The sequence below is a fragment of the Canis lupus genome, chromosome 10, assembly GCF_048164855.1.
Source record: "Canis lupus baileyi chromosome 10, mCanLup2.hap1, whole genome shotgun sequence".
NCBI classification, from domain to species: domain Eukaryota; kingdom Metazoa; phylum Chordata; class Mammalia; order Carnivora; family Canidae; genus Canis; species Canis lupus.
The window spans coordinates 20,871,876-20,896,340 of NC_132847.1; the positions used below are offsets into that span (position 1 = coordinate 20,871,876).

Here is a 24,465-nt window from a genome sequence, read left to right on the forward strand (position 1 = left end):
TTTTTTTTTTTTTACTCTTCTAATCAAATGAAAGCTGTATTCATTTTCTAGTGCTGCCACAATGAGGTACCATCAATTGAAATTTGCTATCTAACCATTCTGGAGGCTAGCAATCCAAAATTAAGGTGTCATTAAACCCCTGTTCCCTCAGAAACCTGTAGGGGAATCCTTCCTTGACTCTTCCTAGCTTCTGATGGTTTGCCAGCAGTCTTTGGCATTCCTAGGCTTGCAATTGCATAGCTCCATAATCTCTGTCTTCCTCATCACATAGTATTCTCCCTCTTTGTATATTCCCATGGCTGCCTTCTTATAAAGACATCAATTACAGTGGATTAGGGACCCACCCTACTACTACAGTATGACTTCATTTTAACTAATTACATAGGTGACGGTCCTCTTTCCACGTAAGGTCGTATTCAGAGGTACTGGATGTTGTTAGGACTTCAACTGTCTTGGGGGAGATTGTAGGGGGGAATTGGACACAATTCAACTCAAAATAGAGGCTTGTTTCTTTCCTGTTACAGCCTTCCATATATACAAAAATGTTTTGTAGAGTTGTATGGAAAGATAAATAATATTTCTCAAGCTTATTTTTAAAGACTCTTAATAGAAAAGGTTTTCCTATAAGGAGAAGAGATCCCATCTCTGAAGCAAATCAAACTTAAGAGTTAAGTCTATTTATTAAAAGTTATGTTTTAATGAAAATAGGATATTTTTTAGTGTTGTAAAATAAAAGTATAGGGATTGTAAATAGTAGTGAGATATGACATTGAATGACTAATTTAGACCTTGTGCTTGTTAATAAAGTTATACCATGAAGATAAATACTTCCTATTTTCTTGTGCTTTTGTTCTCACTCATATAAAAATGGCTTCTTTCCAGATTGGTTTGACCTAAAGATAAAATTAAATATGGCAGCAGAGAGTACAGAGTATTTAGTCCCCTTATTCTTTCTTTTGTACCAATGACCATTCCATTATAATTCTATGGAACATTAGGAAAACTTTCAAAATTCTTTCTTGCCTTTCTCTCTTCATGTATAAATCAGAAGCCAAATATTTGTTAGTCTACAAAGTCTTTGTTTATTTTAAAATATTTTATTTATTTGTTTATGAGAGACCCAGAGAGAGGCAGAGACATAGGCAGAGGGAGAAGCAGGCTCCATGCAGAGAGCCCGATGTGGGACTCGATTCCAGGACTCCAGGATCACACCCTGGGCTGAAGGCATATGCTCAACCACTGAGCCACCCAGGCATCCCTATTTATTTTTTTATATTAAGATTTTATTTATTCATGAGAGATACAGAGAGAGAGGCAGAGATATAGACAGAAGGAGAAGTGGGCTCCTGTGGAACTCCATCCCAGGACCTTGGGATCACAACCTGAGCCAAACGTAGAGCTCAACCATTGAGCCACCTAGATGCCCCTACAAAGTCTTTTTAAAAGTTACTCCCGGGATGCCTAGGTGGCTTAGTGGTTGAACAGTCTTATTTGTAGTCTTACTGAAAATGCATTTTTTCCCTTTGAAATGTTCATTAATAGAGGAAAAATGTGTATTCAGCTTTTTTAATGAGTAATTCTGATTTCTTTGTGAAACAGGCAGTTAAATCTTACATCTTAGGTTATTATGTTCTTAATAGGGTAGGGTAATGTGGTTTAATTCAGCTGCCACTAGTCATTTCAAATATTTTATAAATTTGGGTGTCATAGAATGTTAGAATTGGTTTGGTTTGTCAGTAATTATTTAGCCTGACATTCTCTCTCAAATGCAGGAATCTTTGTTTCAATTTTTAAAATTCTAGTTAGTTAATGTATAGCGAGTGTAATATTGGTTTCAAGAATAGAATTTAGTAATGTCATCACTTACATGTCACACCAAGTGCTCTCACCGCAAATGCCCTTCTTAATACCTATCACCTATCAAATGTAGGGATCTTTTTAGTGTTTCTAATTGCTAAAACCTTAGGGAGTATGAATTCACCATTTTCTTTTTATTTTTTTATTTTTTATTTTTTATTTTTTATTTATTTATGATAGGCACACAGTGAGAGAGAGAGAGGCAGAAACACAGGCAGAGGGAGAAGCAGGCTCCATGCACCAGGAGCCCGACGTGGGATTCGATCCCGGGTCTCCAGGATCGCGCCCTGGGCCAAAGGCAGGCGCCAAACTGCTGCGCCACCCAGGGATCCCGAATTCACCATTTTCTAGCCAACCCAGTATCTTTTGGAGGGCAGTTATACTTTATATGGTTCTTCCTTTTTTTAAACCAGAAATTGCCTTTCTGAAACTTCTGCATAGTGGCTTTGGTTCCATCCTCTTTGATAACCCACAATAATGCTTCCTCTTTCTCATGCCTAAACATATTTGAAGGCTGTTCTGTCTAAAGTATTTTTTGCTGGGCTAAAATCTCTAGTTTCCTTAACTCTTAGATGAAATATTTTTCAGATTCCTCATCATTCAACTCTTCTTTGGATATATTCTTTTTCTAATGTTTAAAAAATTTTTATATAGTTGACATACAACATTAATACTAGTCGGAGGTATACAGCAAAGCGATTGACTTTCTGTACATTATGGTGTACTCCCCACAAGGCTAGCTACTGTCACCATACAATACTATTACAATATCATTGCCTGTATTCTCTTTTTTTTTTTTAATTTATTTTTTATTGGTGTTCAATTTACTAACATACAGAATAACACCCAGTGCCCGTGACCCATTCACTCCCACCCCCCGCCCTCCTCCCCTTCTACCACCCCTAGTTCGTTTCCCAGAGTTAGCAGTCTTTACGTTCTGTCTCCCTTTCTGATATTTCCCACACATTTCTTCTCCCTTCCCTTATATTCCCTTTCACTATTATTTATATTCCCCAAATGAATGAGAACATATAATGTTTGTCCTTCTCCGACTGACTTACTTCACTCAGCATAATACCCTCCAGTTCCATCCACGTTGAAGCAAATGGTGGGTATTTGTCATTTCTAATAGCTGAGTAATATTCCATTGTATACATAAACCACATCTTCTTTATCCATTCATCTTTCGTTGGACACCGAGGCTCCTTCCACAGTTTGGCTATCGTGGCCATTGCTGCTATAAACATCGGGGTGCAGGTGTCCCGGCGTTTCATTGCATTTGTATCTTTGGGGTAAATCCCCAACAGTGCAATTGCTGGGTCGTAGGGCAGGTATATTTTTAACTGTTTGAGGAACCTCCACACAGTTTTCCAGAGTGGCTGCACCAGTTCACATTCCCACCAACAGTGTAAGAGGGTTCCCTTTTCTCCGCATCCTCTCCAACATTTGTTGTTTCCTGCCTTGTTAATTTTCCCCATTCTCACTGGTGTGAGGTGGTATCTCATTGTAGTTTTGATTTGTATTTCCCTGATGGCAAGTGATGCAGAACATTTTCTCATATGCATGTTGGCCATGTCTATGTCTTCCTCTGTGAGATTTCTGTTCATGTCTTTTGCCCATTTCATGATTGGATTGTTTGTTTCTTTGGTGTTGAGTTTAATACGTTCTTTATAGATCTTGGAAACTAGCCCTTTATCTGATATGTCATTTGCAAATATCTTCTCCCATTCTGTAGGTTGTCTTTGAGTTTTGTTGACTGTATCCTTTGCTGTGCAAAAGCTTCTTATCTTGATGAAGTCCCAATAGTTCATTTTTGCTTTTGTTTCTTTTGCCTTCGTGGATGTATCTTGCAAGAAGTTACTATGGCCGAGTTCAAAAAGGGTGTTGCCTGTGTTCTTCTCTAGGATTTTGATGGAATCTTGTCTCACATTTAGATCTTTCATCCATTTTGAGTTTATCTTTGTGTATGGTGAAAGAGAGTGGTCTAGTTTCATTCTTCTGCATGTGGATGTCCAATTTTCCCAGCACCATTTATTGAAGAGACTGTCTTTCTTCCAATGGATAGTCTTTCCTCCTTTATCGAATATTAGTTGCCCATAAAGTTCAGGGTCCACTTCTGGATTCTCTATTCTGTTCCACTGATCTATGTGTCTGTTTTTGTGCCAGTACCACACTGTCTTGATGACCACAGCTTTGTAGTACAACCTGAAATCTGGCATTGTGATGCCCCCAGATATGGTTTTCTTTTTTAAAATTCCCCTGGCTATTCGGGGTCTTTTCTGATTCCACACAAATCTTAAAATAATTTGTTCTAACTCTCTGAAGAAAGTCCATGGTATTTTGATAGGGATTGCATTAAACGTGTATATTGCTCTGGGTAACATTGACATTTTCACAATATTAATTCTGCCAATCCATGAGCATGGAATATTTTTCCATCTCTTTGTGTCTTCCTCAATTTCTTTCAGAAGTGTTCTATAGTTTTGAGGGTATAGATCCTTTACATCTTTGGTTAGGTTTATTCCTAGGTATCTTATGCTTTTGGGTGCAATTGTAAATGGGATTGACTCCTTAGTTTCTCTTTCTTCAGTCTCATTGTTAGTGTATAGAAATGCCACTGACTTCTGGGCATTGATTTTGTATCCTGCCACGCTACTGAATTGCTGTATGAGTTCTAGCAATCTTGGGGTGGAGACTTTTGGGTTTTCTATGTAGAGTATCATGTCATCGGCGAAGAGGGAGAGTTTGACTTCTTCTTTGCCAATTTGAATGCCTTTAATGTCTTTTTGTTGTCTGATTGCTGAGGCTAGGACTTCCAGTACTATGTTGAACAGCAGTGGTGAGAGTGGACATCCCTGTCTTGTTCCTGATCTTAGGGGAAAGGCTCCCAGTGCTTCCCCATTGAGAATGATATTTGCTGTGGGCTTTTCATAGATGGCTTTTAAGATGTCGAGGAATGTTCCCTCTATCCCTACACTCTGAAGAGTTTTGATCAGGAATGGATGCTGTATTTTGTCAAATGCTTTCTCTGCATCCAATGAGAGGATCATATGGTTCTTGGTTTTTCTCTTGCTGATATGATGAATCACATTGATTGTTTTACGGGTGTTGAACCAGCCTTGTGTCCCAGGGATAAATCCTACTTGGTCATGGTGGATAATTTTCTTAATGTACTGTTGGATCCTATTGGCCAGTATCTTGTTGAGAATTTTTGCATCCATGTTCATCAGGGATATTGGTCTGTAATTCTCCTTTTTGGTGGGGTCTTTGTCTGGCTTTGGAATTAAGGTGATGCTGGCTTCATAGAACGAATTTGGAAGTACTCCATCTCTTTCTATCTTTCCAAACAGCTTTAGGAGAATAGGTATGATTTCTTCTTTAAACGTTTGATAAAATTCCCCTGGGAAGCCATCTGGCCCTGGACTCTTGTGTCTTGGGAGGTTTTTGATGACTGCTTCAATTTCCTCCCTGGTTATTGGCCTGTTCAGGTTTTCTATTTCTTCCTGTTCCAGTTTTGGTAGTTTGTGGCTTTCCAGGAATGCGTCCATTTCTTCTAGATTGCCTAATTTATTGGCGTATAGCTGTTCATAATATGTTTTTAAAATCGTTTGTATTTCCTTGGTGTTGGTAGTGATCTCTCCTTTCTCATTCATGATTTTATTAATTTGAGTCTTCTCTCTCTTCTTTTTAATAAGGCTGGCTAATGGTTTATCTATCTTATTAATTCTTTCAAAGAACCAACTCCTGGTTCTGTTGATCTGTTCCACAGTTCTTCTGGTCTCGATTTCGTTGAGTTCTGCTCGAATCTTTATTAACTCCCTTCTTCTCTTGGGTGTAGGATCTATTTGCTGTTTTTTCTCTAGCTCCTCTATGTGTAAGGTTAGCTTTTGTATTTGAGTTCTTTCCAGTTTTTGAATGGATGCTTGTATTGCGATGTATTTCCCCCTTAGGACTGCTTTTGCTGCATCCCAAAGATTTTGAACGGTTGTATCTTCATTCTCATTAGTTTCCATGAATCTTTTTAATTCTTCCTTAATTTCCTGGTTGACCCTTTTATCTTTTAGCAGGATGGTCCTTAACCTCCACGTGTTTGAGGTCCTTCCAAACTTCTTGTTGTGATTTAGTTCTAATTTCAAGGCATTATGGTCCGAGAATATGCAGGGGACAATCCCAATCTTTTGGTATCGGTTCAGACCCGATTTGTGTCCCAATATGTGGTCTATTCTGGAGAAAGTTCCATGTGCGCTTGAGAAGAATGTGTATTCAGTTGAGTTTGGATGTAAAGTTCTGTAGATATCTGTGAAATCCATCTGGTCCAGTGTATCATTTAAAGCTCTCGTTTCTTTGGAGATGTTGTGCTTAGAAGACCTATCGAGTATAGAAAGAGCTAGATTGAAGTCACCAAGTATAAGTGTATTATTATCTAAGTATTTCTTCACTTTGGTTAATAATTGATTTATATATTTGGCAGCTCCCACATTCGGAGCATATATATTGAGGATTGTTAAGTCCTCTTGTTGAATAGATCCTTTAAGTATGAGATAGTGTCCCTCTTCATCTCTCACTACAGTCTTTGGGGTAAATTTTAGTTTATCTGATATAAGGATGGCTACCCCTGCTTTCTTTTGAGGCCCATTCGAATGGTAAATGGTTCTCCAACCTTTTATTTTCAGGCTGTAGGTGTCCTTCTGTCTAAAATGAGTCTCTTGTAGACAGCAAATAGATGGGTCCTGCTTTTTTATCCAGTCTGAAACCCTGCGCCTTTTGATGGGGTCATTAAGCCCGTTCACATTCAGAGTTACTATTGAGAGATATGAGTTTAGTGTCATCATGATATCTATTCAGTCTTTGTTTTTGTGGAATGTTCCACTGAACTTCTTCTTAAAGGGGAATTTTAAGAGTCCCCCTTAAAATTTCTTGCAGAGCTGGTTTGGAGGTCACATATTCTTTTAGTTGCTGCCTGTCTTGGAAGCTCTTTATCTCTCCTTCCATTTTGAATGAGAGCCTTGCTGGATAAAGTATTCTTGGTTGCATGTTCTTCTCCTTTAGGACCCTGAATATATCCTGCTAGCCCTTTCTGGCCTGCCAGGTCTCTGTGGAGAGGTCTGCTGTTACCCTAATACTCCTCCCCATAAAAGTCAGGGATTTCTTGTCTCTTGCTGCTTTAAGGATCTTCTCCTTATCTTTGGAATTTTCATTGCCTGTATTCTCAATGCTATGGTTTTATTTCTGTGACTCATCCCATGACTATATCCCTGTATCACCCACTACCCTTCACCCACTTTGCCCATTGCCGTCCCTGTTACCTTGCCTCCCCTCTGACAACAACCATCAGTTCTCTGCATCTATAGGTCTAATTCTGCGTTTTGTTTATTCATTTGTTTTTTTATATTACACATTAGTGAAATCACATGGTATTTGTCTTTCCACTCTGACTTATTTTACTTAGCATACTACTTTCTGAGTCCATCCATGTTGTTACAAATGGCACAATCTCATTCTTTTTTAAGGGTGTATAAATATCTTCTTTCAATAGTTTGCCTTTTTGTTTTGTTGATAGTTTCCTTAAGTATGCAAAAGCTTTTTATTTTGATGTAGTCCCAGTAGTATATTTTTGTTTTAGTTTCCATTGCCTGAGGAGACATATCTAGAAAAATGTTACTATGGCCAATGTCAGAGAAACTACTGCTTGTGTTCTCTTCTAGGATTTTTATGGATTCATGTCTCATATTAGGTTTTTAATCCATTTTGACGTTACTTTTGTGTATGGTGTAAGAAAGTGGTCCAATTTCATTTTTTAGCACATAGCTGTCAGATTTTCCCAGCACCATTTATTGAAGGCAGCCATCTTTTTCCCTTTGTATATTCTTGCCTCCTTTGTCATAACATAGATTAATTGACCATATAGGTGTAGGCTTATTTCTGGGCTCTGTATTCTGTACCATTGATCTTTGTGTCAGTGTTTATGTCAATACTATACTATTTTGATTACTATAGCATTGTAGTATATCTTAAAATCTGGGATTGTGATACCACCAGATTTGTTTTTCTGGATATGTTCTGGTTTATTACAATGTCTTTTAAGATATGATACCAAAACAAGATGCCATATTCCTGAACTTGTGAATTCGATATTCTATGCATAAGTTTCTTTTCATGATGTGGAGGTACAAGCAGGATTGATAACTTCTTTAATATAAGTGCCCTAAAGAGAAGGTACCTGATATACTGCAAGAGCACCTAATGTAGATTTGGGGATTGGGGAAAGCTTCCTAAAGGCAGTGATGGCCATATAAAATCCTGAAGATAGGCCAGGTAGAGGTGAACAGCAAATATACTCTATAGTCACAAGTTAGAGAACCTGGTGTTTCGTGGAACAGGACAAAATTGAAAATGGTTGGATGGCATTGAGTGGAAGGGCCAGTAAATGATTTTGACAGGAAAACTGGGGACCATATCATAAAGGCCCTTAGAAATTATATTAGCTGGACTTTTCCTGAGGATAATAGTCATTACTGGCAGTTTCAAGTAAAAAAAAAAAAAAAAAATAATAAACAACACTCACTAAACATTCATTTTAGAAGGATCATTCTGTCCCAAATAGCAATGAATTGGGGGGCCTAAAATGTGCCAGGAGATCAGTTAACAGCTATAGTGGTATTTTTAAGGTGTAATGGTGCCCAGACCTTAACCAGTGGCTCTTGGGTTGGGAAGAAACAGATTGAAAAAAATAGTTAAGAGAATTCTATTGTTGTTTGGCTATAGGGGGAAAATATGGAAAGGTAGGAGTCAAGGATTTGATTTGAGAAACTGGGTAGATGAGAATTTAATGAATATCATTTGAGTGGGCTTGGAGTAGAGGAGTGCTAGGGAAGAACTGATGTTCACTTAAGCTGGAGATAGCACATGCAGATGGGATACACTGTATGCAGTTTGTTATGTGAGGTTGAACTAAAAGACACCTAGGCTGGAGAACTTTGGGAAAGTAGGTTTCTCTGTCGTTAGTATGTATATAGTAATTGAACTCAGGAGAGTGATCTGAAGTAATTTAGAGGAGCATTTGTACAGTGTAAGAGGAAGGTACAGGCCAAAACCCTTGAAGAACTATGACCTTACTGTATTTGAGCTAAATGCCTTTGGTGTTTTTGATGGCATTATTTGGGAGCCAGCAAAAAAGAAAGATATCAAGGCTGCTCCAATTTATTTATTTAGTAGAAACCCATCAAAATTGTTTGATTTTGAGGAGTGAAAATGGTTCTTAAAATATCTCCCCTAGTCAGCTCCCTATCTGAAATTCATGTTCTTAGAGCTTCTCTACTTTGGGATAAAGCATTGTTTCTCAAGGAGTTACATGCTGAAATGTAGATATCCCTAAAGACAACTAAAATATAAATTGATGGTGGTGATATTTTTAGGTCAGTTAGTGTTTTTCTGGAATTCAGACTGAAAGGATGGCTAGGAATTAGGAAAAGATCAGGTTTGGGAAACATGACATTGTTGAGTATATTGTTGAGTATTTGTTGAGAAACCTGGATTTGAGCATTGAAGTTACTAAGCACATGAATAAAGAGATCAGTAGACTGAGAGCCAGAGACTGTGTGTGTGTGTGTGTGTGTGTGTGTGTGTGTGTGTGTAAAATGGGGATGGTGAATTGGAGAGCAAAGAGGTAATGTGATTAAAAAGAGATAAGAGAACATTTGAGAAGATAACTAAATAGATGGAAAATTCTGAAAATATTTCAGTTATAAATTAGGGTAACCATATAATTTATCATCTAAACTAGGACATACTGAGAAATTTTGTATCTAAACTGGGACATACTGAGATATAAAGGGGAATGACTTCAGAGTAATTACATTGTGAAAACTTGCAATAAAATGGGGCTGTGGTTAGCAAATAAGGACAAATGGTCAGTGTAGTTATAATGTGCTTATTTCGGTATAGTGCAATAAAATATCAGTTTTTAGCTGCCATGTGCCAAGCATTGTACTAACTAAGCGCTTTATACATCTTAATTACATTCTTAAAATAATCTTCTGAGGTAAGTGGCTGTTGTTTTTATTTATAGTTGATGAAACCAAATCTCAAGGAAGTTTGCCTACAGTTCTCGATGGCAGTCAGACTTGGAAACAATGAAATAATATAAACAAAATCCAAGTAAACTCTTAAACACTACATTGTACTGCAGTGGCTGTGTGTGTGCATTCGTATTTAAAAATGCTCTTTGACTTGCTCAGAAAATTACTCTCGTCGTGTTACATCATGTATTAAATCCCATTCCCCTTCTGATAGCCATTTATCTGAAGGCTTACTTTGTGCCAGACTACGTTCTAGGTACTTTACATATATGAACTTAATTTAAACCTCACAGTGGTCTTCTGAATTATTTCCTTTTTATAGCTTAGGAGAGTGAAGCATGGTGAATTAACTTGGCTAAACTCAATACATTTAGTAAGTGGCAGAGCCAGAATTCATATCCGGGCATTTTGACTCCAGAACCTGTTTTCTTAACTGCTATCCTCTACTGCCTCCTCTAGTTCATATTCTTTGATTGGACCTGTTTTCATTTATCTTGGGAGTGGATTTGTTTTGGTGCCTGGTAAGTATATGTATACCAATATAAGAAAGTTTCCACAGTGTCACTAAAGTGGTTGTACAACTTCACCTTCTCATGGATAGTCCGTCTTTATTATCTCATCCCTCCTTTTCTATTTTTTATTAAGGCTTATGCAGCCTTTTCCACTAGTTCTGAAACTCCAGTAGATAGAAATACATTCTTTCTCCTTGTTTAAAAGTTTTGCGTCATTCATAGCTACTCGCATATATACTGTCACTTTTATTCATTTCTGTAACCCTACCATGTCCTATACTTTTAGGGTCCAGGAATGCTAACAGCACTAGCAAACAGTAGTAAGAGGCAAAATGTCTTGAGCCTTTAATGGTATCACTACTGGCTATGAGATTGTTGCCCAGATAACTTTTCACTTAAACTGTGTAAGTAAATGGTTATATGCTTTTCTTTACAGTGTACTTGAGGAAATAAATCGTAGTGATTTATTGTAGTGCTAATAGGTATTATAGTTTACTGATTAGTTAAGAGCTTTGGGGCAAATTTTTTTTTACCTGAGTGTGTAAAATTAAGAAACTGAGCTAGATTTCTCATAGATTTTTATTGTCTTGCCAGGTCTGTTATTTCTTTGGGAGGAAAAAAGAGGAATTAACATTTGACATTAAATGAGCAAGAAGATGGAACACATAGTACATATTTTTCTTTCAGTATCAGAGTAATTTAATAGGGTCAAGGCCTTATTATTTAAGTCATTCTTCATTGGGGGAAAAGTGGAAACTAAAAATAAATGCTACTGTAAGAGGGCTTTAGCTTCTTGTAGTTTAACTAGCTTAAATTTAAGACTTTTGAATTGCAGTGGATTTGGGCACTTAAAAATATTGTTATTTTTAAATTCATAAGAGGTTCTGAGGGTGGCAAGGAATCATAAAGTTGATTCTGTATTTTTGAATCACTACCGGTAATATCCTGAGTGCTGATGGTAGGATGTCCCAAGGTAAAACATTTTCCTTGAGGCAGCAGTGACTCAGAAGGATGTTTTAATATGTGGAAAATGGAGCCTCCAGTCATTCATTCTAATCGTGCCATTTGTGCTGATGCAGAACTAGCATAATTTTTCTCTGTGACTGCCCTAAAAGTAGTCTAAGGTAGCACTATTAACTCATTTCTCTAAAGGTGAAGCCCTTTTTTCATAGCAGTGTGATGGAACTGAGACTGATTAACTTGGAGAATAGATATCCCTGGATAGAGATGGGTTTACATACCTTTGGTATTGTCTAAAATAAAATTTAATGATTAAATTCAGCTAAAGAAATAATGTAATTTGCTCTGTTTTCAGTATAAATAACAGATGCCATTTAATGAGGTATAAAAAGCACCAAGCCGTGCCAGCAGTTAACAATTAAAATGGATCTGATTTCATGATTTCTTCATTAATTCTAAGCAGAATGTGAAATACATTTTAGTAGTGAATGCTACTAAAATGACTACATTAAATGCTTTTGGTTTACATTGAAAAAATGTATTTTTTATCTAATTCCGACCAAATACAATGAAAGCTTGAAACTCTTGGGCTGCACTTGAATAAGTAATATTGAGATCCACTAAATTTTCTTTTTGCCCATGCCACATTATGTGGGGTTAGCTAGAGTGCTATTTTTGGCATTTGCTTTCTTTGTGTTCAGTAATTATGATTTTGATCTTTAGCATTGAGGTAATATACTTCTCAGTGGAATTATTTTCCAAAAAGAAAGATGGTGGCCATGATTTTTATAGTTAATGGATTGAAAGGGTTTTGCTTTTGGTATTAATCAGTTTTGCTATCAGTTATTAATATGCAGTGAATTTGTTTTAAACTTAAAATTAACTGCACATATTTAAGTGTTCAGTTTAATAAATTTTGAAGTTTTTGTACTTGTGAAATTATCACTACACTCAAAATCATGAAAATATCTGTCACCTCCGAAAGTTTTTTTTCCAGTCATGAATAGGCCTTCTTGTCCACTGTCCTGTATTCCTAGGCAATCAGTGGAATTACTTTTTTTTTTTTTTTTAAGATTTTATTTATTCGTTAGAGAGAGAGAGAGAGGCAGAGACACAGGCAGAGGGAGAAGCAGCCTCCATGCAGGGAGCCCGATGTGGGACTCGATCCTGGGTCTCCAGGATCAGGCCCCGGGCTGAAGGCGGTGCCAAACCGCTAAGCCACCGGGGCTGCCCTGGAATTACTTTCTATCCCCAGAGATTCTAGAATTTTATGTATATGGATTCTATAGGATATACTCTTGATGTGGCTTCTTGGCTTAATTGTTATGAGATACATCCATGTTAAACAGCATATACTAGTTCATTATTTTTTGTCAGAATTAGTAATGTACTGAATGGCTCTACCAAACTTAGTGTATGTATCCATTTCTTGATGGATAGTTGGATTGTTTCCATTTATGGGTATCAAAAATAAAGATGCTAAAAACAGTTTTTTGTGGACATAGACTTTCATTTCTATTAAGTAAAGTAAGTACTAGGTGTGGAATAGCTGGGTTGTATGGTATGTGTTTAATTTTTTAAGAAACTGTCAAACTATATTCTAAAGAGGTTTTACCATTTCACATTCTCATCAATAGCATATGATAGCACTTGCTGCATATCCTTGCCAGCACTTGTATTTTCATAATGAATGATGATGTTAAGGTATATTTTCATGTACTTATCTGCTATGTATACATCTTTGAAGAGGAGTATGTTAAGATCATTTGTCCCTTTTTAATATTGGGTTTTCTTAATGGGTTTTTAGCATTCTTTCTTGTATTCTTTCTGGAAGCAAGACCATTTTCAGATACTGTGATTTGCATCATTTTTTTCCCCCAACATGTGGCTTCTCTTTCATTTTGTTAAGTGTCTTGCAGAAAGCAGAAATTAGTAATTTTGATGAAATCCTATTTGTCACTTCTGTCTTTTATATATCATGCTTTTGTGTTTTATCTAAGAAATTTTTTCCTAAGTTAAGACCACAAAAAATTTCCACTATGTTTTCTTCTTGGAATTTTGTAGTTTTAGGTTTTACCTTTAAGTCTATGATTGATTTAAGTTAATTTTTATATTTGGCACAAGGTATGGACATAGTCTTTCCAGCTCTATTTGTTGAGAAGGCTGTCCCTTTCTCCACTGAACTGCCTTTGTAGAAAATCAATTGACTGTATATATATGTAAGTTTATTTCTGGACTGTCAGTTTTGTTTTATGATCTATTTGTGTCTCTTCAGTACCACAATGTCTTGATATTTGCAGTTTTAACAAATTTTGAAGTCAGGTAGTATAAGGCTTCTAATATTAATGATCTTTGAAGTTGTTTTGTCCATTCTAGCTCATTTGCATTTCCATGTGAATTTTAGAATTAGCTTTATAACTTCTATAAAAACTGCTGGGAATTTGATTAGAAATGCATGGAATTATTTTGCTCAGATTAGAGAGCATTGACATGTTAGCATCCCTGAATCTTTGAACGTAGTGTGTCTCTATTTGTCATCTTTACACATCATTTGACAATTTGTAATTCATATTTTCCATTGATACTGAATATTTTCAAAAATGACTTTCTGACTATTCTTTGAACAATTTTATAGAAACAGTTGATTTTTAACTTCTAGCCATCTGTGTTTTTAGTTTTGTTTGCAGATGAAGCATAGTGTCCTAGTTCATTATTAGTTTAGATGGAAAAATGTATAGGCTTACAAAATGTAATTGGTCAATATCTTGCAAGGAGTGATAGGTATTATCCCTAGTGTTTTGTTTTAAAATTTTTTTTTTAACATTTATTTGAGAGAGAGTATGGGTGTAGGGGCAGAGGGAAAGAATCTCAAGCAGACACCCTGCTTAGTGCAGCCCAGTGTGTCACTGGATCTCATGACTCTGAGATCATGAGCTGAGCCAAAATCAAAAGTCAGATCCACCCAGGCATCCCATTTTAAAAAAAGTAATCTCTACACCCACCGTGGGGCTTGAACCTAAAACCCCGAGATCAAGAGTCACATGCTCTACCTACTGACCCAGCCAGGCACCCCCCCATCCTCAGTTTTTTAAATGAAATATTAATATTACTCATAATATGGAGACTTGAAACTTGAAACTACCATTACTTAATGAGCTTAATTTATAGGCGATTTCAGGAAAGTAATTGATTCTGAAGGAGGGGTTATTATTTGTTTTTGTGGGATTCTGAGATTTCATTCAAATTACATATTTTAGAGAATCAGGTACTGGTTTTGGGAGAATGAAGGAATGTATGTGATAAGGTCTTTGAGGTTTGAGGCTTAGGCACATGAATCACATTGCAGTTTATCAAGATGCAGAAAACTGAGGAAGTAATGGATTTAGGATTATCAGTTTAACTTGGACGTGGTAGATTTTAGGCCTGTTGTTTGTTGACTTTGCTAAGTGCTTATACTTTTATTTGGAGGCTTGTAAATGAAGAAATATATCCTATGTTAAAAATAGGTCTGAGGTCACACAGCTAGTTATATGCAGAATTAGAACCCAAACCTAGGGCCTGCTAACTCCAAAGCCAGTGTAGTTATTAGCCCTGTACTATATTGTCAAGCAGAAAAACGTGCTTGGCTGTGACAGTAATACAGTTCCCTGTGAGCTATTATAAATATATAGCAGAATTTACAAAGTCAGTTGCCAACTGGACCAAGACAGATAACTGAGTCGTGTTATAAGAGAGTGATGACATCTTTAGGCAACTGCAAAGCCTTTGACCCATCTGAAGGATTAGCTGCTAATCAGCTCCAACAGGTTGTTACCATGTAGGAATGTGGGCTCCATATTGCTAGATCTTCTGTTTTTTTTTTTTTTTTTTTCCCCAAGAGAGGTCAGAAATCTTGATTTTCACATCAGGTGGTCTTCTGATTTATAAATGTATGCAGCTGTCCGTGAACATGCTGTGTAGGTCATCCTCACTTGGGTCCACCACACATAAATGTATATTGGATTCTACCCAGTGGGCAACTTTTGTTAAGAGTTGTACCTGGTATATTGTGGACACAACAATATGTTTACCTAATGTAAAAGGATGGTAACTGTAAGAAGCACACCACAGCCTTTGAAATGCAAGTTGCTTAGTTTGAACATGATGCTTATTGAATCTGGTGGGTATTTAAGTTCAGTCTTCTTATGGATCTGTTAATTATAGATGTCGAACAGAGGGAATTGCTCTCTGTAGCCTTTTGCCTTCTAATTACATGCTTTCATTTGCAGATAGGGCCAGTTGCGAGTTTGTGGGTGTTTGACTGAAACCTGGAACCCAAATGAGAAGAAACCTTCAAGGAACAACTTCTATTGACAGTGAGTCTGCAGTCATCTGTATGCGTAATATGGAATGTTCTCAACCCAGAGATAGCTAACTGGGTGACTCCGTTGACAAGGAGTGGTGAGTCTGACTGTCCCCACTGATAATAACTAAATCCTTTCTGTAAAAAGAGTAGTCCTCCTCTTACATTCTTAGCATTTGCTCACTGTTGAATAGTAAATTAATTTTTATATTATGGAGAATGACAATGGTGCAGCTTAGGAAAGTTCCTTGTCCCTAACAGTGGAGTTAGTGCGTGATTGCAGTTTGACTTTTTTATTCATTTAGGAACATCCCTTCCTTTGCATTGTATTTCTCTCTCTTTCTCTCTCTCTCTTTTTTTTTTTTTTTTTTTTTTTGCCTAATTATGCCATCCTCCAAGGCCTGTTGTCTTAAAATATTCAGCTGACACTAAAATGATGGTCATGATAATTAACAGCATCGTCTCTGATCTTGATTAATGGTAGATGTCCTTGCCTTTGGAATCATCTTAGGAATAGATCCAGTTTTGGCCACTGACTAATAGAAGGGAAGTCTATAAGAGGTTGCTGGGAAAGGCTTTCTTGGTTTTCAGAAAGAAGGAAAGCGATGATCCCTTTTCTCTGTAGAGGTGGTTTTATCTGGATGTGACATCTGGAACTGCTTAGCCATTTTGCTACTAGCCTGAGAGTGATGTCCTTAAGTAAAGGAAGGCAGAGGCAAGAGAATTGTAGAGAAGTGGAACTGGAGCTCCATGTAATATGCCTAGAATCACCCTAACTGGATTCCTTGTTATGTGAGATAATAAATTTCCATAATGTTAAGCAGTTTTGCCCTTAGATTTTCTGTTACTTACTGTAGAAATCCACTCATTTGATTTCTCCTCTTTCTGATGACTGTCTTTAGTGTCTCATGCATTTATTTCTCCTTGAATATGTTCTGTGCTATCCAGTAACGTTCCTTTGTGTTGCTTTTGAGGCACATTGTAAACTTTGTGAATCTAAGGGCTATGTTTATATCCCTGCTGTGTCTAACACCAGTACTAGCTTCTTAATAAAGCCATCAGTGTATATTTACTGAATTGAATTATTTGAACAGTTGAGTACTTGAAAAACCAATCTACAGAATTGAATAATTACAGAGATTTTCTTTTTCTTTTTTTTTTTTTTTTAAGATGTATTTATTTAAGAGAGAGTGTGTGTGTTAGAGCTGGGGGAGGGCCAGAGAGGGAGACAAGAGATTCTTAGGTGGACTCCCACTCATGACCTGAGCCAAAACTAAGAGTCAGATGCTTGACTGACTGAGCCACCTAGGCGTCCCTACAGAGATTTTCTTTTAATTCATATCCTGGTTTTTAATCACACTACTTCCCTGCAGGATTATAAATGAAGTTTGGCTTTTAAGATGATGAGTATGTAACACATTTTCAAGTGGTTAGTTCTCAAAAAGTGTTGCTTGTATTTTGCATTTTGTTTTTCTTCAGCTTTACTGTCAATATCTGATCTTTTCCTACATATTTCCTACTCGCTTTCAGTATAATAAATTTCACTGTCTTCTCTGTTATAAAAACAGAAGAGTTTATTTCTATTTTCTGTGCTAATTATAGGAATAAGGAACTTAGGTTTCACATAAGAAACCTAGTAATTCAGGAACAATTAGCATTTGGCTTTGAAATGCAATGGACAAAAAGGCTCCCTAAAGTGAGATCTCTGTTCTTAGGACCTAGTTCTGTGTGGGTGTGGGTGGGGGTAGGTTTCATGGTGAATCTAGTACCTTGTAAGAGGAGTTTTGAGTTACAGGATGGATTATTTAGTTGCCTTTATTTTAAGGCTCTAAGAAACAATAACACTTTTTTCTCTTAACTCAAGATACTCATGTACTCTTCACTCTTATTGGATGTAAACCTCTTTTGTTTTGAGAAAATATATAGTGTTGGTTTCTGTTGTGGTAAGAAGGAAAATCATAAAACCTGTGGGCAGTCTTGTAATACATTTTGAATCCTTGAAAATGTGATTTTTATTCAGTGAAGAGTTTACTTTTATTTTCCTTGATGGGCTGCTTATAAAATTTGAGGGAATAACTTTTTTTTTGAGGGAATAACTTTTTTTTTAATTTTTTTAATTTTTTTTTATTTATTTATGATAGTCACACACAGAGTGAGAGAGAGAGAGGCAGAGACACAGGCAGAGGGAGAAGCAGGCTCCATGCACCGGGAGCCCGATGTGGGATTCGATCCTGGGTCTCCAGGATCGCGCCCTGGGCCAAAGGCAGGCGCCAAACCGCTGCGCCACCCAGGGATCCCAACTTTTTAAGAAGGTAGTGAAAGTTGTATGATATGCTTGACCTATCCATTTTAATTCATTAATAACATTCAGTAATATTAGAACTTGAAATTACTAAGGTCAACTATAATGTACTGTACTTCATAAATAATATGAGGAGTTTGTCAGAATGGAACATGTGCCTTAACCCAAGGCAATCACAGCAGGCATGTGATCTAAGCTAGATGAATCAGAATGATCTTAGGATATTTGCTAGGAATGCTGGGGTAGAGGCACTTAATATATTGTGTGTGTGTGTGTGTATTTTTTTTTTTGGGGGGGGGTGCTGAATTTCAACAGAAATCAAAATGTACAGTCAGTAAACTCCTGGCAGCTATCTTCTGACCATAAAAGGAAACCAGTTGAATAAGAAGTAAACACTGAAGGAGTAGAACAGAGAAAACCCAGGCCCTGGCCACTAGATCAGGACTTCCCTGTAGATAGTATACCTATAGACTTTTTAGTTTATATGAGCCAGTAAGTTCTGGTTTAATCCAGTTGTCTTTGGGTTTTATGTTTCATGTATATGAAAACATCTTAACTGATACATCTTTTATCATCACCCATTCTAGACTATATAATGATAACTCAAGGGACTTAATGAAACTTTAATTGCAAATTAGTCAAGTAAGTCTCTGATGATGCAGTCCATATCATGTGTAAGGTGGCAGATAAGGCTATTCATTGATTGATTACAAGGATTCAAGCATTAAATAGAAGAGTTAAGATGGTAAATAAATACATGGTCTATACCATTGCTAAGGATTTTATTGTTAATGGAGTAAATTGACATTATATGAATAATCCTACTATATACTAGTAGGATTATTAACTGAGATAGAAAATCTCTTATTAACAAGGTTAGAATTGTTGAAGAAAAGGAGTATCCATCATATCTTGTAATTAGCTTCTTGGTGGAAACTCCTGCTGAATCCATGTTTTCTTTGAAGTTGGTAAAACAATTGTGGGGAACTCATGATTGGAATTTTTAAAAACATATGAATTATTACTCATTTATTTTCATAATAAAGCATTAGAAAATGTACAGTCCTCAATCCCTTATTTAAATTTTTTTTATTTTCCTTATTCAGAATCTTGAGGTTTCAGAACCTCAAGAGGTACTGGAGGTTTCAGAATTCTTTGGATTTTAGAAAGGTTAATAAAGTGCACACACTGTATCTTTTTTTTACTTAAGGACAAGCTGGTTTTGGTATTAATAATACAAATAATAATACCTTACATGAGTTGAACTGCTAAATGATATATTCTGTATACTTAACTATTTAACAATTTTGTTTTTTAGTAATAGCAATAAAACATGAAGGACATTCATTTTATTTCTTTTTCTGTTCAGACTAACCAGAACATATCTTAATTCACATTTTAAGAATCCCCTTTACTTTGACTTCCCCATCTCATTTCACTCATTTCTTAAACCTTTTTATTGCATTACCTACACCTTTACCAAGCTACAGAATCTACAAGTAATTACATCTGACACCTAAATAGAGTTTAGAAATTTAAGGTCTTCTCTCTCAAAGGTTTCCTCTTCACTGATAACTCTTCAAAAAAGAAAAAAAAAATGCTCTTCACTCATACCTTTCATTTTACTTTCACATTTCATTAGCAAATCAAGCCAGTCTTCTCATTCTAAACAAGATTAGAGAGAGTTCTTCTACTGAGCATCTTGATGCTGCAACCCACAAGTCTGGGAACCCTGGATACTGTTTTGCTCTATAAGAAGGTGGTTTTGTGGAATAAAAGCTTGTATAATTTGTGATTATTGATTTCAGTCCATACTGTGTTGAATAATTAGTAATAGCTGAGAAGTGAACTTGGTCATCAAAATAAGGATCTTTATAGCTATGAGGAGACAGCAAATGCATCTGTGTATATCAGGGTTCTTTCAATCATTTTGACTACAGTACAGCTGTTGGTGCTGTAGCCATCTGTTGTGTTCTCTTGATGGTGAGGAATAGGAACTGATGTAAATGAGTGAAGCTTTGCTGGAGCCAGAGTAAAGCCTTTATGTTTGGTTTTCTTTTGCTATTGTATGGTATCTATTGCATAGGTGACTGTGTCCTGTCGTATTCAGAGTGAGGGTTTCTGATTCCTAACAGTGCTGGTGAGGAGGAGATGCTGCTGACAAATGATGGCAGACATCTGTTGGTCAGTGGTAGACAAGGAAGGATGCAAATTGAATTGGTCTCTCTCTAATGTGTAATAAAGGTATAATAAAATGGTTTTGATTGCACTCCTCCTTTTTAGAAATGCTCTGGAGGGGGATCCCTGGGTGGCGCAACGGTTTGGCGCCTGCCTTTGGCCCAGGGCGCGATCCTGGAGACCTGGGATCGAATCCCACATCGGGCTCTCAGTGCGTGGAGCCTGCTTCTCCCTCTGCCTGTGTCTCTGCCTCTCTCTCTCTGTGTGACTATCATAAATAAAAATAAAAAAAAAAAATAAAAAAAAAAAAGAAATGCTCTGGAGGAATTTTCTGATAGAACAATAGATATAATTTTACTCCTGATGGATGCCACAGCATCTCACTCCCTTTGGAAGACTTTGGCAGTCTTGGGATATGACCAACTCCATCCTGTTGATCCTCTTGTATCCTTTTCTCCCCCCCCCCCCCGCCTCCCTCCTCCAACAGATGGGCTCCAAGTCCTTGCTGAGAGACTCTTTTCCTGGTAAATAGTCCAGTTAATTCAGCCCCAGCAGCTGGGCCTTAGAGGTCTCCAGTTGGAGCTATTGGACAGGTTCTGTGGGGTGTAAACACAGTTTACCACAGTCTTGCTTTTATGATCACATGTATGCACACACATATGGATCACATATAAAAGTGAGTTTACCAGCTCCACACAGGGTCATGTTTGTTTCTTCACTTCTTCCCCTGGGGAGCTGGCAACATGTCTTACTAGGCAGGACAGGTGAAGTCTGTAATTTAATTTTGGGATCATCATGAAAAGAGTTATTCCATTCAGAATAACTGGAAAATTTACGGTGCTTGTTAAGTTTGAGAGAGCATCTTGATTGATTGCTGTCTTTGTAACATCACATGGAGATAAATCCCTAAGAACTCCTATAACAAATTCCCTTCTGCTTCTGTAGATTTTCTTATCAGTTGCAATAAGGCAGGTATCCTACCAACGTTCTTTATTGCTATTGTATTTTCATCTGTAGACTTGCCAAAAACAAGGTTTCGGAGAGCACCACAACATTCCTCCAATCTTCAAAACTGTTGTCCAAAAAGTTGACTGGAAACTTGATTCTTCCTAACCTATGCACTTCTGGAAGTACTTTGTTGTTGCCAAAGCACAGGTGCTGCAGGTAGGCCACTGCATCTGCCTCAATGATGGGAAGGGTGCTGCAGCATGTGAATGACTTCAGGCAATTTGGGATCATACCAGGCAAACTCCCTGGGGTCTTTCCAAATACTTTCTTTTGAGGGAGATCTTGTGGTGCCAGCATCAGCAGGTGTTGCATGCTGAAGCCTGTTATAATTGCATTTCTGCACTTGGTGCTGTATTGGCCTGTAGGGCTCTGTGTAGGTAGCTGTTGTGTTCAGAGCATAATTATTTCTTTGGTATGTAAGGGTGCTTTGTTAACTGGACTTCTTTGCACATTTCCAACACCTACTGTACCCGTTTGATACAGTGCTATGATCCTTGGAGTTCCACAGTTTTGTGGTTTGATCTGTGATTACCACAGACCGTAATAGGTCTTCCCCTCCTATATAGGAGTGATGAGTAAATTGGGAGACAGCTAAATTAGGTCTTTCTCAAGCTGGTTGGGCTGACTAGTGTAGAAATGATAAGCCTCTCAGACTGTCTGGCTGATGTGGAACCACACTCTCATAAATGGCTGCTGTCCGAGTTGTTCTGTGTCATGAACAGTCCTTTACAGTGAAGGTCATAGATGTTGTGGTGCGGTGGTCATCCCTGAGTGTTTGGGGGACAATGACCCCACTTGTCCTTGGGATGGGAAGCTACTTGAGTCTTTTCCCCCCATCAGGATCAGTGGGGACCCTACTTTGGTGGTGGTTTGGTACTGAGAGGTTGGTCCATTAGGATTGGAAGTGGACTGATATACAACTACTGGGGAGGTGACTATGCAGAGTATGGAGAGCCTCCCCACTGAACAGGTAATGGGGTAAAGGAATATCCACTGGGGTTCGGTGGTCGGGAGTCACTCAGTGACAGCTGAAACTACTCTCCAGAAAAGTTCTCTGTAACCCCTTTGGAGGAGACATGCCTCCTGATAACAAAAGAATGACTGTTCTCTAGATGGAGCTGAACTATAATATAACTCTTCTCATGGCCTTATTGGCTACTGATGGCTGAACTAGTGTTTATCCTTTAGCTCTTGAGTTTCTTACCGAATGGTGATTGGCTGATCCTCTGAATGAATGCTGTGGTCAAATTCTGGCTGTTGTGGAAACTCCTTGCTTTTTGGTATCCTCTCTCAGAATAAGAATTCTTTTGTGTTGAACTTCTTGAGTTACCATTATCTTTCAAGGAGATATGTCTCTGCTGGTGAATAGAACGGGTTCCTTGTGCTACTCTGGCTTGATGAGATTTTTGTTGGAATGGACAGTGTCAGAAACTCCAGGTTCCTTTATACCAGTATTTGGCACATCTGTTGATCTCCAAGGAAATGACTTCTCAGTTGACTTTCTCCTTCAGGAAAGCTAGAATAGTGGTGGCTGTGGTGTTGGGTTTCTTGCCTGGGCCAGTGGAGACAGCTTCCTTTCTGTGGTTGTCCTTCCTCCACCATTGAGCCCTGCTCAGGAATGGGTCTTCCTCCTTCGAGGTTAGGTAGCAGCTACCGTCACTCCAGGAGTCAGGTATGTTTGCACTGAGGGGGTTGCCGATGTGACATTGGAAAAAAAGTAAAAAGTGGATGCAGGGCTGCCTGACTCTTCCTCCTCCAATTACCTCCTCCTCTGAAGCAGCCCTCCCACCACCCACAGCAGTGGTGGCTAACTTACCCCTCTAAGGTGTGTCACCTCTGTGGACAGTGTTGACAAGAAGTTATTTTTATACTTGAGAAAACTTAGAGATGTTAGGTGATTTTATGGAGGCTTATGCAGCTAGGAAGTAATAGATTTGAGATTATATTCCTTACCTGTTTGGCTCTGAGGTCCATTTGCTTAATCTCTGTTGCACTGCCTCTTTATGGTGCTCTACAGCCTAAATTCATTTTTTTGTTGCTGTTAACATTAGTAAGATGATTATTCTTTGTTAAGTTTAATCAGCCACCCTGACGAATTCACTTAGTATTTCTAATAGTCTTGCAACTGGTTCACTTGGCTTTTCTGGGAATATAAACATATTCCCATAATTTTGTATTTGGAAGTATCTAATTTTGTAACTAAACATAATTTTCAATTTTGCTTATCCTTTTCAAATTTTATATCATATTGGTTCACTTACTAGTTGCATTGGCTAGAACTTCTAGAACATTGTGATTACAGTGAACATCTTGTCTTGTTAATTACTTTAATGTATCTGATGTTTCACTAGATTAATTTACGATTATTTGGAAAGTTGATAAATTTTACCCCTGAGTTGAAGTCAGATGTTATTAGTATTCTTTATAAATAAAATATAAAAGGGATTGAGATACTTTTGTTTTCTTAAGTGTTTTTAAAAATTCTATTTGGACAAATTTATAGGCCAGATTTTAAATTCTTATTTGTTGCAGTGTCAGAATTGCTACAAACTAAAATTATTGTTACTTCTACATACTTATATTGCAATAAAATCCAAGATTTTATTTATTTGAGAGGAACAAAAGCATGAATAGGAGGAGGGGCAGACAAGAGGGAGAAGGAGACTCCCCACTAAGTGGGAAGCTTGATGTGGGATTGGATCCCAGGACCCTGAGATCATCATCTGAGCCAAAGTCCAACCCTTAACCAACTGAGCCACCCAGGCACCCCATACTGCACTTCATTTTTAATCTCTGATAGTCCATTTGACTTTTACCTCTTTAGTATGTTCAATTTTATACATTTAAAAATATGTTTATTATACATTATAACTTGCTGAGTTATATTTATTTTAGATATGTATTTAAAATTTTTTTGTGTGAGGCTAATATGTAGTAGGAGCTCAGTGAATATATGTTAATTTTTAGAATTAATCTGATTACTGAAGCATCTTGATAAATCTGCTTTGGCTAATGATAGGAAAATACTCCATCAATTTTAGAGATGGAAAAAACTCAGAAAATACATATTTAGTTTTTGGTTTCATGGTCATGTGGCTGATTTCTGATCTGCCATTTTCCCTGACTTGATAGCATCTTGCTGTGGTTACAAATCTTTTAGAAGCTCTCTGGTGGATTTAGGTGTGTCTCTGTCTGTCTCTCTCTCTCTCAGGTATTTCTCTCTCTCTT

General features: G+C 37.3%; 1 protein-coding gene and 1 pseudogene across 6 annotated transcripts in view; one reads left to right on the top strand and one right to left on the bottom strand.

Moving 5' to 3' along the window:
* CDC42SE2 (CDC42 small effector 2) overlaps positions 1-24,465 on the top strand; it is a 116,507-nt gene that overhangs the window by 25,600 nt on the left and 66,442 nt on the right. For 4 of the 6 annotated variants that reach the window (XM_072840912.1, XM_072840911.1, XM_072840914.1 and 1 more), the window contains exon 2: positions 15,676-15,847. The exons of 1 other annotated variant lie outside the window; for it this stretch is intronic. The gene's annotated coding sequence lies outside the window, so the exon portion shown is untranslated. The remainder of the gene's footprint in view (positions 1-15,675; positions 15,848-24,465) is intronic. One more of the 6 variants, XM_072840915.1, reaches the window with a different exon arrangement.
* Positions 19,698-24,465, bottom strand: part of LOC140642023 (plakophilin-4 pseudogene) — a 36,096-nt pseudogene continuing 31,328 nt past the window's right edge.